General features: G+C 39.4%; 1 protein-coding gene across 15 annotated transcripts in view; it reads right to left on the bottom strand.

Moving 5' to 3' along the window:
• Window positions 1-15,953, bottom strand: part of TCF12 (transcription factor 12) — a 159,947-nt gene that overhangs the window by 74,901 nt on the left and 69,093 nt on the right. The window contains exon 1 of one of the 15 annotated variants that reach the window (XM_065076979.1): window positions 13,105-13,391. The exons of 11 other annotated variants lie outside the window; for them this stretch is intronic. The gene's annotated coding sequence lies outside the window, so the exon portion shown is untranslated. Of the gene's footprint in view, window positions 1-6,016; window positions 6,113-13,104; window positions 13,392-15,953 lie in introns of those variants that run through there. 3 more of the 15 variants (XM_065076983.1, XM_065076980.1, XM_065076982.1) reach the window with 3 other exon arrangements.

Here is a 15,953-nt window from a genome sequence, read left to right as displayed (position 1 = left end):
ACCAATTCAAACATTAATAGGCATTTAGTAAATAATTACCTTTCTCTTGCATTCGCTTGTCTAAATGTGATATGCTCACCACTTAATATAGCTTTTCAATACTGCACAAGGAATTGTATTCCATGATAAATCTGTGTAACAGCTGTGCAGCCTAAATACTCTTAACACAGAATGAACTGAAACAGCAAGATGCAAAGTGATAGCGAGCTGAAAACAGCAGCACATTAACTTGGATGAGGACTACTTCAGAGAATGTGCTATAAATGCCTGCCAGTAGTAAACCAGCCTTTTCCCACTGCTTCTAGATAATGCTTGGTTTATAAGAGGATGATAGAACATAACTCTGCAAAAAATTACTTAAAAGTCCCACAGAATTAACTCTTCACAGACTAAAGATCTTTCTGTCTACTGCTAAGAACTTATTTGGTTGGCAATGTGGAAAGTACCGGGATTTTTTAACGGAGCAATGTTTATCATCCAGCATGAATACTACAGTGACCACAGCTGGCAGCTGCTCTGCTTGTCAGCCATGAAGTATGTCTGCCCCGCTTGGACAGAGAATCATCTTTCAGTCCATCTTCAAGGAGTTTTCATTGATAACACTGTTAACCCGTCACAACTGACCTACCCAAAAGTCAGTTTTTAACAAAACCTTGTGGACACCTTTCAGGGTTGGTTGGTTGGTTGGTTTTTAAGTTATTAAACCGGTATTGGTAGATTTGGCTAGAAATCAGTTTTCATACCGTGTTCTCCCCATCCACATCCAGTAACAAAGTTTCCAGCAACAAAATATGTGTCTCTGCTACCCACAGAAATATTACATTTGAATAGTTTTGCATATGCAGATCCAATCTAAGAAGGAACAAGCTGCAAAAGCTATACTCACAGGCACATACGGATGATGCAAGGAAAACATTCGTCAAAGTAAATATTTTTTACAACTCTTAATATCAGTTTCCAACTTAGCACAAAGTAGAAAGAAAGTATGCAAAATGTGTAGAACAACATCCTTGCTGCCTCCAGTACAGGCTCGTTCTTTATTTTTTTAAATTTTGTTGGTGTTAAGAATTCTTACTCAGTCCGGTGAAAAAATTTAAGTTAGATTAAAACACAAAGCCAGCCCTGCTCCTACGATTTGGTGTGCTGCCTTCTTCTTAGAGGCACCACCAGCTGACACACACAGCCGTAAAAGTTTTACTACATATCCAGACATTTCCCGCAGCACCTGAGGAATCATTTCTTCCTCTTCTACTGCTACACAGCCCTACTCAGTAATAGAGGCCATCACAGTTTTAATATGTCTTATGCCAACAATCTCATGTCTAATATTTTAAAAGTACATAATACATATGTATATACCGTGAATACACAGAAGAAAATTGCACACCATTTTCCTTATAATACTTGTGAGTAAAACTCATGGACATGAAACAGAGATCTGAAGCAACACATCTTGAAGAAAGTGCTTAAAACGAATGACCTCCTACCCTCTTCAGACCAGAGCAGTGCCCCTGGGCTGTGCAACAAGGCAGCGCCAGCGAGTGCAGCTGCCGGACTCGCACCCTCCTGCTCAGCCCAAGCCAAATTACTCACTCAGCTACAAACAATGAAGCAGCAACACAGGAAAATGCCAAGTGCAAGTGAGATTAGTGATGAACTACAGGACTCCTACAAAGGTGAGTGATTAGCAGGTCCCCAGACATAATCACTTTCCTAACCCAGCCTTTATCTCATCGCACACTCCATCTTGGTTCAGTCCCTTCTGACTGCAAGCAGCTTCCCAATCAATAACCCCTCAAGTCTCGCAAACTCATCCGCGCTGTCTTACCTTTTAGTAAAGCAGTCAAACCTACATCATTTTAATTGTCTGCAAACTCCTAACACAAATTTTGAACCTTAAGACTAATAACTAACTCACACATAACAAATCACGTTATTGGAAAAATTTGTAATACTGTAAGAGAAGAAGAAATACAAACATTTAACCAGGAATGCCATGTCCAAGTGAGTCTATACAGGTAATCATGAGAATGTTGGCCTGTGTGCTCTTGAGGAATGGATAAGGAAATGGCATGTACAGGCTGTGACTAGTAGAAAAAAAATTGCATTATTTTAGATGGGGGGGCTGGCGGTGGGGTGTGTGCCAAACTGTGACATCTTCTAAAACAAATTTGCCCAGACAGAGAAGAAAAGGTTTAGCAAAGCTTGATTTTAACACCAAAGATTTGCCTCCTACTCCTTTCTTTGGTCAAAATTCTGAAAGATCATGATCCTACAGAACAACTCTAACAATCTGCAAGAACTAAAATGTTATGATTTTGAATGAGATTTATGGGATTTAAGTGTCCAGTCTCAGATCTGCCAGAAACCTCCTAGGATTCTCCATTCCATAAATTCTCATTTGGAAGGTAGCATTATACTTCTATCCAGTCCCATTACTTACTTGTCTCTCTTGGAGCAAGAACTGTTTTTCATATCTAAATGATACAAAACGTGGAAATTCTGAAGCTGGAATTACCTGGAATTCCGACTTTTAACTGCTCCAATTTAGGAACAATGCTTAAGGCAGCAAATGCTAAATTCTTGCTCTGTTGACATTTGGACGGGATCATCCAGAAAAAAAAAAATCATTGTGCTTTCCAAAGATTAGAAAAGTTCAGAAGTTCTTTTATACTTAGAGCTGTGTGGGCACTGCAGATGTCTTTAGCTGTAAGAATTCTACCGATTGAACTGACCAGGCAATAAATCTCAGCATACATCTTTTAAAGATGTTAAACACAGAAGTCAAGGGATTTCTCACAACTTCTTTAACGCAATATTTTAAAAAGAAATAATGTCAGTGTGTGAAGTGGTATTAAAGAACCTGCTTCCCAAAGACATGCTTTTGACACTTTCATACCATTGATTTGTACATACTTCTAAGAAAATATGGAATATTTTGTCAGTTTGCAGAGCACTGCACAGATCTTGTGCTATAAAAACAATTTATTAATGTTCTTACATACTTCACATACACAGGAGGTAAGGGTGGACTAAATTCCACATTATATTTGGATTGACTCTGTGAACTTGTAATTTATACGCTCATGTCAAACGAACATTTCTGTTCCATAGTGGCTGATCCATGATGGCTCCTTCCTCAGTGCTATTCCTGTCCCTCCACTTCCCAGGCTTAAACCATGTGAAATAACAAATCTAATGTTCACAAGGCTAAAAGGGACTGAAGACTCTGGCAGGAAGATGCACTTCAGTAACTGAAGGCAAGAAGAAAAGAGGGAGTACAAACCTCTTAAATGAAGAAAGAACTTGTTTCTCCTCCTCTCCCAAGCCTATGTGGGCACGTATTTGTGAACCAAATAATTCTTGAATAGTTGTTTAGTGTACTTAGTTTCCATCCTCCACTTTGTCTCCCCTAGGCCAACCTTACCGTAAATAATATTACTGCTCTATTAACCTGTTAATGTGTGCTATGCACAGACAGATTATCCAGTGGGAGAAACAGGCTAAAAATTACCACACTAAAAATTGACTCAGGATGAGGGAAATGAGGGATATACAATATCCAGAAGACAATAACCAAATTGAGTATGCACATGAATACACACACATACCACACAGGTGACAAGAAGGCATTTTATCCCATGCAGTTACCCACCTCCTGTATTTCTAGAGTACCCAAGTGTTTTCACTTTGTCTATTAAAATATTTCTCCCTTTACCGTCTTCCTCAGCTCATCCCCAAGGGATCTAGTTAAAATTTTTAAGCAGCTAACAAAGTTGCTACTTACAACTAACTTGAAAAGCATCCTTTGCTCTCCTGGTGTGGAATTTGTCCCAGATCTAAGGACAAAAATTACTCATCTTCTATCAGTGACTTTAAACATCAAGTGCATTCTTAAGTCTAAAGTCAAGAGGATTTTATAATTGGAAATGAATAGAGAATCCACACTTTACAACAAAATGCTACACCTGTTTCTGATTAAAAGATTATTTTGGTGACACTACTTGCTACAAATTGCTAAATTATATATATATGAAATTATATAATATTTTTAAAAGTTGCTTATGTAGGCATCTACAGCTCTTCTCACCATCCAAGACCTATTCATTCTCATTAAACTTGAAAAGCCAGCTTTGTCAAAAGAGAAAGATTGTCCTCTCACCCTTTCCCTATATAAACACAGGTACCAACACAGCAACCATTTATAACCATCCTCCATAAGGCAACTGGCATACAACAGTTGCTGTACAAAAGTTCTGACAGCTCTTATCTGGATGAGTTGCATAACTTCTCCAGCTTCACCCCTGGCAGGCAATACAGGCGTCCCAATAGCACAGAGACACAAGTCTGTACATCAGGTATTCCCAGAGTGTGGTCTGCAGCCAGGCTGCTAGGCTAGGGGGAAACAAACCAAACCAACCCACCCACAAAACCCCAACCAACACAAAACAAAGAAAACCAAAGCCCAAATACCTATTAGATGCTAAAACAGATTTCAGAACAACACAAAACATGTTAAGTGAGTGTTTTCCCAGTATTATTGCTTCAAGAGAACAATTTCTGCAGGCACCACAAAGTAACCAAGTTATCTGTTAAAACAAGCGGGAAATTCTCACAAGACAGAGCCTGAAAGCAAAGCAGCCACCTCCTGTTTGGGGGCTGGAAACTCCTCGCTACTCACATGCACTCTATGCAAGCACACCGAGCCAAAAGAAGATGAAACAAAAACCCCATAAAGAATAGTTAGATAGTCTAAATTAATACAAAGCACCTAAAATGCTAAGACTTTAAACAGGTGCTCTTATTTCAGTAAAAAACTGGTATTTACAGTAAGGGACTTTAGAATATCCAGAGATGGAAAGCAATCCTACCAAGCCGCAAAGCACTGACGGAACTGCACAAGAGAACAGCACCGTGCGGCAGAGGCAAACTGGCTACCCAGAGAACCAACTGCTAACTATCTGCTGAAAGACACTCCAAAAATACAGATCTCCCTAAACAAGGAAAACATGAACGTGTTTACTTTGGGAGGTGAGACAAGTGGCATTCTTGATAAAGAAAAAAAAGTCTTCAAAAGAGATCACAGCAGTCATGGGAATGTGACTGAAGAAACGTTAACAATAATATCGCAGGTCCAGACACAGTCAAGGTGAATGTATATCTTGGATTTAAAAACATCAAGGAACGTGGTGTGCCGTTCAATGAATTAAGGAATAAAACTTTATCACAGATAAAGTTTTCTCTGCTTGGCTACCCATGCTGGCCAGAGGTATCACTGTGCTGCTTTTAATGACCTAGAGCAGATAAGGAAAACACTCCTCAGCACGTTAAGAACAACAGGAACACTCATGGCAATATTGGTATTTATTTTATAGAAATGATTAAATAAATAAATAAATAAAAGGGGGTTCTCTCAGATATAAACACTGGTTTTTACTTACTCTCAGAATACTCAGGAAGTACAAGATCTCTGGAAGAAAATTCATTTTGTACAATATTTAAAATAAGCAAATGGGATTACCAAAATAAATTATTTCTCAGATAGCAAATCATAAATAATGAAAAAAACAAAATGGAATTTTATTAATAAAGGATTAGGTAGTCAATGACTATGCTCGTCAACCTGAATTTGTGGGCAAGGAGTCTTTTTACACTAAGCTGGCAGAATGCACTATCACTGTAGCTGATTTTTTTAAGGTATATGATAAAATATTTCGACAAAAAAAATTAATTACATTTAAACAAATAATTTAAAGGAACAATCTAAATATTGTTTTAAAATAATAATGCATTAAGGAAGTGAAAGCCAGGCACCAAAAGGTTTTAAAATGCAACTGTAAACAGACAGTCACCACTCAATATTTTTCAGTGACACCAACATGACTCATACCTTGTCCCCAGATTTAGTCTCTTGGTTGTTTTTTAATTTTAAAATCATCAACCTGACAATCTAAATGTGTAACTGGAAATGCAGAGCTTGCTGGCAGACTGAAACAACTGAAGAGAAGTCACTGACCTGGAGCGCTCCGAGCTGCGTGCAAGGAAGCAAACTTCCCTTTTCCTTCAGCCAAGTGCAAGAAGATGCCTTCAGAACGGAGACAGGGCCCCACAGCCCCCTGTTCTTTAACCACATTTATCCGGGGGAGGAGGGTGGTGGCTCTGGAAGATTTCCATGGGCCACCATTGTTCTGACCCTTCGTGCCCTGCAAGAGGCCCTGGGCTTTGCAAACCCACAGGGATCTCCCCAGGCACGGAACAGGAAAGCCCAAATGTCTGCCTTGGGGTTAGGAATGTGGTTACAGTACCTGAAAGTGCTGCAAAGTGAAAACCTTCCTTATAAGACTAAACGGTATTAAAGAGTGAAAGTGAAAACCACGTGGGGTTTGTTTCTTTTTATCTATTTTACTTGCTTGCACTTCAATTCCTTGCTCTAGAGAACAGGAACTGTGGAGCTTGCATATTATTATAGAAGCCTTTTATACATAAACTAGGATTAATTTCAAAGACACTTTCTCATTTCATATCTAGCCCTTATCTCTGCTGTAAGCTCTCAACTACACATTACTCCTTGATATTAAATAGTCATAAACACTTATAAAAAAGGCTTTTCTTGATCCTGCCCTCTCTTGATTTACTCATCCAAGTCTCAGCATCTCAAGCACTTATTTTACTTCTCACACATTTGATTTGCAACCTAAATTTGTTTTTACCAACCTCCTTGCATCTATAATTTTGTCTTTACCAACTATACAGCGCATATGGAACCTGTCCTGCTTAATGTCCTTACCAGTAGCCTGCAGGAGAAGACAGAGCACATCCTAAAAGAATTTGCAGAAGACCCCAATCTGGGAGATGCAGTTAGGATGCTTGAAGGCAGGACCCACCATTCAGAATGATGCAGACCATCGAGATGACTTAGGCCAACAGGAACCTCACATGTTTGCTCATGCATTAAAAACAAAACAACAAAACACCACCACCACCACAAACAAACCCAAATCCAGCCCTGCACCACACACTATTTATTCCAGATCATCTTTCCTCTCTGCCTGTGAAAGCACTCTCTTGGATATCCAGGCTCTGCAGTGAGTTTTACAATTTTTGTTATGCTGTAAGAAACAGTAAACAATACTGAATGATGACCACAACTATTCTGCTTCGAGCAAACTATTTGAAGAAAGGTAATAAAAAGAATTAAGACTGCTATTGAAATGTCTGGACCTCTCCATTTTTAGATTAAAAACTGCACAGTTAAGTAAAACATCGAATCATCATAAGAGTTCCATGCTACAGCTGTATCTTAAAACTCTCGCTACTTCTATGTTGATTTAATTTACATGTATATTCTAACGGAAAAACAAAGTAGTACTGAGGTGATTTAAACAGTTGCATTTTCAGGGTTATATTCACAAAGTCTATTTTAAGAACTGCTTTGGAAGCATCTGGTGTTTTATGCAGTGAACTGCTATTTTCCCAGATGAATAGAATATCCATTCTTTGGCTCACAGTTTCCACGACACTAAAAACAAAACATTCATCGGCACCAGCTCGGTGTTTGATGGTAAATGCAGCTGCAGCTCGCACCAGCCCGCCGTGTACCTCAGCCCCAGCACAGGCACTGGATTTCCCCAACGCAGTTTCACTGTTTTACAGACAAGCCCTTTCTTGCCAGACTCAAACATTTCAAACCCTGCTGGTGTTCTGTTTTGAAATGAGAAGTTATTCAATTCCGTAAGTAATGATACTAATGCAAAGTCTTTCAAATCACTGAACGAGACTTTGGTAACAGTAGCATTTGTCCCACAAAGAAATTTTTGGCCAAAGAATGTCAAACTTTGCTCCCTGTTACAATTCCAACCCACTTCCTTCAAGCGAGTTGTTGAAGAAAAATATTATGAGGACCATTTTAAAACTGGTAAATGGAGAAAGTCATGTGGCAATTCAGAGACACGGAACAGCATTCAGCTTTTGGTGCTGCTGCCTGTGCCAAAAGGAGCATTAAGGCAAACACCTCTTCTCAGAATGAAAGATATCATGAGAAACAGTCTTCTGCTTTAGGGGAAGACACAAGACTCCTATTAGCTGACAATTTAATCCTGACCCTTATTAGCTAGCTTTTCATCTGTTTGGGAACCAGTTTAAGTACATGGCCACTCACCTTTCCACAGTGGTCCACACACCTTGACTTAAACACACTTCTCTGAGTTTAAAAGCCACATTGAAAACAGGACCTAAACAATACTGCACATTTATTGGAAGGATTTTTAGGCTGCAACTTAATAAAGCAACTAAGCACATATGTACTTACAAGTGTAAGAACTAAATTCAGCAGGGACTGTTCATAGAACTTAAACTACACATTAAGGGGCATATTGGTGGGCTGCAGACTGGTTAGAGAAATCTGACAAAGAAGGATGCATCATCTCAGTCTAAGTGTAGTTTTTAAGGAATTCAGTCAAAATTTCTGAAAATATTGAAAATGTAACAGGTCAATAATAAGCAATTTGCAACTTAAGTGAAGTGCTACTTTAAGCTAGAAACTGATTTCTTTAAATTGTACGGACTGAAATCCATTTCTGGTTTTGCAATAAAATTTAGTAACGGTATACCCTCTCCAAGCAAAGAAACCAAGTCCTGGCTCACAGCATGCACATGTTTAAGGACAAGAATGGAGACAAGCATCCACATTCAATTACTGAAATATTACTAAAGTAACTTTCCAAGAAGAGCTGGAAACGGACGGGAGCCGGTCGCTCATTTCCAGCTCTCTCAGGGTGCCCCTGGAGCCCCTCCTGGCTCTGAGTGCCCCCCGGCCAGCTGCTGCTGTGCTCAGAGCTCCCCCTCCTGTTGGCATGGGCTCCCATCACCCTGCACATGGAGCCACCCACACACACAGCAAGCAAACATCTATAGGCCTTATAAGAAATATCTACACCATTACAAAAATGATCAGATGGGAATATAACCTAAAGGCATTTCCTTACACCAAAACGGAACAAGACTCCCCTTCCAACCAAGCGCCTTTAAAACACAGCTCAATCAAGAAAAACATTAATGCAAAGACCGCAGCAATACTTATTAATAAATCACTAGCAAAACAAAAATTAAAAAATTGCTCTCTGCACCCAAACCACCGACTTCAAGTTGAGATTCAGCAGACCCTCCAGGATCAAAGAGTGCTACAGCAGTTTACTGTCAGGGGCCACTGGAATTCACTTTCAAGCATTACTCTTAATAAATTTTTATTGATGGCCTTTCTACTGACAACCTACTGGACTTTTACAACATCCTTACACTAAGCCATTAACAAGACTGGATCATCGGTGTGCTCCCCACAGGCCACTACGGATTACAAGAACAGAAAAAAGTGAAGCCTGCATTTGTAGCTTTTCCAGGAGCTGAATAAAAACCACATACACACACACATAAAAGCAGCTTTCTTATTGCCAACACAGCATTTACACATTTGCAGAATACTAGTAATGGGAGCGGAATCTATGTTGCAGGTAGTCATCACTGTAACCTAGGAGAACATTCATGTTATTGTGCAAATATCATCCTGCAGAAGTTCCTTGGTGGGTCAGTAAATGCTGATACAGGACAAATGCTATCTTCAAAATTTCAGTTTTATTAAGTGTTTGCTGAGGTTTTGACTCTTTATTTTCCTTCTGAAGCCAAAAAGGAGACAAGAAGTCCAGAAGCTGGTAGCAACAGTCAACTCCCCTTACAGTTCCTGGAAAGAATTTTCTTATCTACAGATTTAAGTTCTTCAAGTATATTGCAACACTGGTGCACATTTCCCTATCCTGGTGTTTCCCAAACAGCGGGCAATAAATCAGAGAGATCTGCCAGCTGCCTGGCATACTAGATATGACATCGCTCTTCCTCTGCTTCAAATACAGTGCAAGTTTTATTACGTATATTAATGATAAATCATGCGTTTTCCTAAGGCTGTCCTTATGCAACTGCAGTGGCAAATAAGGGACTTCATAGTAAGAATACAAGCAACAATGTCCTTAAGCCCATAGTAAATTTACACCTGGCTGTGATTATCATACATACAGCCTGGTATGCAGAGGAAAGATAATGAACCCAGAGAAGCTTTTTAAAATGTAATTTGCAGCATGGAAACCTGAAAGAAACCCCATATCTGAAGCTAATATAGGTTCTTCATTGCTCAATAGTTAGTGAGGTTTTTTTTTTCCACCCCTTCTCAAAAGCAGATTCCTTCTAGCTGTTTACTTTCTGAAACTTTGGATAATGATTACAGACACTAAATTGGGATGTCAGCCTATGAAGTCAGCAATGGGGGAGGGAAACTGGACAGACAAACAGTGTCTATTACAATCACAACCAGTATCCCTCTTCCCCAGCCATGAGCCATGTTCTTCTCCATCGGCTCCAGTACGTACCTCAAGAGCTAACAAACAAACAAACAAACAAAATCAAGGAATTTATACTCATGTGACGGTGGTTCAAATAAAAAGAAAATGACAGCAGCTATTTGGAGTATGGAAAGTCAAGATTTCCAGAGTCTCAAAAAACCCCAGTGTTTTAAAAGAATCTCTGAAACTGATTCCCGAAAGATGTCTGCTTTTCAAACAGCAAAGCACCCAGTTTTATTTGGGAGTGTAACTCAATCACAAGTGCACAGGAATGCTGAAGCCATCTCATGTAGCTCTGTTTAAAAGCCTAAATATGGATTTATGGCCCTGATCCTTCAAACAGCTACATACGTGCTTAATGGGATTATACGTGCTTAAAGTCTCTTAGATGTAGAAGTATTTGTAAAATTAGGACTTACCTTGGGCACGCAGATCATTCAGTAGGGCGCATTAGATTTATACTGACTGCTGTTACACTCCAAGCCATTTGGACGCTTCCCATTGCATCAGGCAACCACAGAAGTAAACAAACTAAACTATTCCACCAGCATTTTGTTTCCTTTATTACAGAAAGCTTATAACGGTTATTTTTTTTTCCTTAAAGAAAACACGGCACCATGAGAGCATTACCAAAGCACCAGAATGCTAACTAAGTGGTCATTTTCCTTATATAGATTAAAAAATCATATAATTAAATAAAAATTAGAGATTTGTTTCAAATAGCTTTTTTCACACTATCCTAGAACATCATGTGTTTCTAGAACTGGGGCTGTACTGAAATCTTTGGAAAAGAGAAACCACTTGGGATATTATTTGAACAACCTTGTATGTGTATATAAGTAACAACACTTCACCTGTGCTTCAGTGTTACCAAAACAGCTCAGCCACATATATACACAGTTGCACTGAAATTTTTCTTCCCTGAATAGGACCTGTTCTTTGTTTACTACTTTTCATTCTTTTTTAAAAGTCTCTCCCCCCCCCCCCCGCATTACAGGCAGGAAATAAAAAGAAATGCAACTCTTTTATGTAAAGTAAATCCATCTGGATGTTTGCTGCATCCTATATTATAAACTTGTGATCCCCAACCAGAATGAGTTATAGTGAAGCTGCAGGCAAAATTGTCTCCATATACCACAATCCATTATCCCTGTCAAGTTAATGTTCCATGTTGAGCCATATGGCGTGGGTACACACTCAACAAAGGAAATTCCTTAAACTTGTTATAATCAGCACTTACAGTCATCCAAAAAAACTGACATAAACAGCTTTATTGTGTTTTGTGCATTTCAGTTGATATCCATGACAAAAAGAGGAAGCTTCAGGAAAAAAAAGGAGGGGGACTAAAGTTGCAATAATAAAAAGGGAGGGGAGAGACAGAGAGAGACTGTACATTTCATAATTACACAACATTTTCCTTAGCAAGCAATTTTCAATTACAATAAAGCTCAAGCCTCCTGACACTGATACACTGTGCCAGAATACCAAGAAACAAACAAACAAAAAGCAGCAAAAAACCCCTACATCAATACCTCATTTTCAATGCAAATAAGAAATCCTATAGTTTCCAAGTGTCTGACTCGTGTAAAAGATTCTCAATTAAAAAAAAAAAAAAAAAACCAAAGAATTTTTCATTTTTCTGACTTGGAGAGAAGATTTGCCTTCAGTTGTAGCACAATTACCAGAATATAACAGTCCTTCATTACCAATACAGTCATTTAAGTAAAATATCTTTCTATGCATTAAGTGTAGGTCACAGCTGAATTAAGGACTCCCAGAAGCCTCTGCTACCTGGCACAACCCATCACATCAAGCCTAAGTCAAGGTACAAGTAGAGCAGAACTTCATTCCAGCCCCCGCAGTGACAACAATAAAACGCTGCGAAAACACACTATCAAATACTGAACTCAGCATCAATTTCTGTTAATTACAGCCTTGTCAGCAACGTGATTATTCAAACAGCTCATGCAAATGTTAATGAGTCCTTATTTGCATATTTATTTTTTCCTTTGTTGAAATGTCATTGATTATTACATTCTACAATGATGAATGCTGCTGATGATGTGCTCTGATATGTAATTAGTCATTAAGTGGAATGAATAGATCAATTATGAAAAAGGAGTGAGATTAAGAAATATCAAACAAGACCGCCCAATGTAACTATAGAATTTTTTTTAAAGGAACTAAAATAATTTCTTGGCATTTAAAGTGCAACATCAGTAGTTTTCAATAAATAAACTACTACTTTTCTGAGGTTAAATAAGATCTTCCACATGCACTGCTACTTGGGTAATCTAATTACAATAGCAGAGCGCTTTTGCAAAAACAGTAAGAAATCTGCAGAGTAACACGTAAGTTTCGGGGTTTGGTTGTTGTATCCTGTCCCTCCCCCAGTTTTGTTAGAAAAGTTATAGAAGTCCCGAAGCTGCTCACGAGCACAGACTCTCAGATCTCTGAGCAGAAATGAAAGCGGCACTTGCTGCGCTTGCAGCAGCCCCACTTTGTTCTCGAGGCAAAGACAGCGCTGCCTTTTGCGACTGCCCGCTCCAGCGGCCGGCCAGCGCTCGCCATTTGCAGATGAAGGGGAAATGGGAGAGAAGAGGAAGGAAGGGAAAAAAACCCACCACACACACACACACACACACCACAACAACAACAAAAAAATCACATTACTGCAGACCAGATGGGAACATTCCACATGACCAAACCAATCAATCACCTCGGTGGGGCGCAGGTGCAACACAGCCGTGTAGCAACACACCATTTCACAGTCTATCGGGCACAAACACATGGTCACCAATCAATGGCACCCCCAGGACCTGGGGGGGAGGCTCTCTCGAGCCTTACTGGTCCATGCCTGATGACTTCATAATCACACATCATTTCATTCACTGGAGGATACAAACCAGCATTCTAATAACCTTCCCCCGAAACCGGTCATGTTGTGCATATTAATAGAGTGCCGGGTAGAGCTGAACCACCAGCTCGGCGCTGCAGTCGGAGCAGAGCCTGCACCAAGGAAACAACCTGAAGCAAAGAACTTCTGCCTGGGAAAGGAAAGGCAGCTCAGACCCAGATCAATGGCAGCATTATTCGTTTTGCCAAAATAAACCGTGCACCACGCTCGCACCTTTCACAAAGCAACCCTTAAACAACAGCAAGCAAGCTGAAATGAAGGACAAAGTGGGATGAAAAAAAAAAAATCAATGGAAGAATGTGCTTCTGTACTCGGTGATATGTTAGACAATATTCTGAAACAAACAGGCCCACCGGTAACAAAAAAAACACCACAAAGTAAAAACTATTAAAACAAACAAATCTATGTACTTGCAAATGCTCTCAGTGAAAGAAATTATTTCTTTTAAAGCAATAGCACATAGTAGATTTAAACCAAGCAGATAAAAAATTATGCAACATGATGTGATCATACCACACTGAGACTTGAATCAGAGCACTTGCTGATTTTGACCACATTTTGCAAAGTATGTCAGTTACAAATGTTACTTTATATTTGTGTTATTGATGACTTAAGAGCATAATAAACATCACGGACACAAGGATATGGAGACATTTTGGCCAGAGCTTATCACACTATGCTATTAAGCACCCGCATTGTTAAAAAGATACTCAGGAAACAAACACGACAAGCAGCGCATCTTCTCTTGACTTTACGTTATGCCTTGGGGCTAAAAGGCAAATGAGTTGCAACTGAAATGTAAAAGACTAAAACTATTAATATGCACTTTTCCTGTTTAGAATGCTCAAGTGCCCAGGGAGTTCAGGGCTCCACCACTTGGTATCAAAACAAAGAGCTTAGTTTGATTCTATGAGGAGCAGACACCTCTGAATTATACAGTTAAATCAGGCAAGTCTAACATCTACTGAACTGCCTTGGCTTTGCTTTCAGGCATAAATTGCCAAGGACTACTTGGAGAAGTAAATATAGGAGGTACGATAAGTAGAGTTGTTGGGTTGCACTCTGTAGCACTACATGTTGCTTTAGGTCAATGGCAATTCTTCCTTTGCCGTTCGGGGGCTACACAAAGGGACTACAGCACAGCACACTCTAACTCATGAATACAAGCAGCGGAAAAAATAATGCCAGAAACAGAAAGCACTTTTTAAATAGTTAGAATCCAGATCACTTGGCGATTTGTACTGCTGCAGGCCCTTTTATCTTCTTTCCTTGGCTTCCTCCGTTCCCTGTCTCAAAGATGTCAAAAAATGCACAAAAGCATTTGTATTTTGCTCTCAATTCAGAGCCTTGGTGTGATTCATCTTTTCACAGGGCCAAATTCCGAGTCCTGTAATCCAAACCCTCCCCACGATAAAAAGGTGGCAGACTTGGTGTAGTTAGAGGAGCACAGAAGAGTTAAAAACCAAACGTAATATCCAAGGAATATTCTCATCCTTTTGCAGAATTCTGTTGACCAGCAGCAGATGAGGAAGTGTTCTCCCTCACTAGAATACAAAAATTGTTAATCAATAAATCATTAAATTAAGGCCTGATGACCATTTCTATTCTGAGCACTTGCAGAATGCTGATTACTGTAGTATCTGGGGAATGTACAGTGTTAAAATCAGTATATCTTCTTCAATAAGATCAGGTTTTTAGATTAAATTCAGCTTTTTTTATTTTGAAAGCCCTTGAAAAGAAATGAAAAATGTCAAATAATGAATTAAGTACTAATATTAGTCACACTTCATACGCAACACGGGGCAAGCTGATGGCTATGCTACGGACTTGACATCTCTTCAGAGGCAAAAAACGGCTGGTGACATTCACAATGGAAAGGGCTGTGAGGAGTTTGACAAAGAATCTCATCCAAAATGAAAAGGCCTCAATAAAGCTCATGCTTACCTGGAAACATTAAGCAAGAGGGAGAGCAAGGGGACAGTCAGCACAAGTGTCCAGGCCAGGCTGGGCACCTCAGCTGCCCTCCCCGCGCTGACATCCACCCACAGGCAACCGGGACAGACACGTTCCAGACACCGAACCCCCTCTGCTCCTCAGACAACACAGAACCTCTCTTCTCATTGACTAAGGTAGGAAAGGAGCATGGTTTTGCTTGCTTGTGACATAATTATACCTAAAAAAGCTAAGATGCAGAAATTGAGGGTTCAGCTCAACACGTGGAAACTAGAGCACCAAAGGGTAAGATTTATCAGAGAAGCACCAAAAGAAAGGCTTTTCTAAGATGGCAAAACACGTTACTGCTTGTGAGCAAGAGGATTTCTGCAAGGACAGCATGAAATGCACCAGAGACAAATCTTAGTGAACTTCTGAACACAATTTTTAAAACCTGCATGGCACAGGTATCAGGGAAAACAGTTGTTATATAAATTATAGAGACTATAAAGACATCAGGAGAACAGTAGCAGATTTTAATCAGTTTGTTCAAATCAATGAACGAGCCATGTCAACACTTACACAAATTTTAATCCATGAACAAAACAATACACAGCTCCTGAGACATTTTCTACAAAGAACTCTAGTGATAATTTGCTTATACTGTGATTCTTACCCCTAAAATACAGAGAAGCCAAGTTATCAATAAAATATATTTA

This window comes from Columba livia, chromosome 11, assembly GCF_036013475.1.
Source record: "Columba livia isolate bColLiv1 breed racing homer chromosome 11, bColLiv1.pat.W.v2, whole genome shotgun sequence".
NCBI lineage: Eukaryota > Metazoa > Chordata > Aves > Columbiformes > Columbidae > Columba > Columba livia.
Note: the sequence above shows the minus strand (reverse complement) of the source record. Positions and strands in the feature narration are given on the sequence as shown.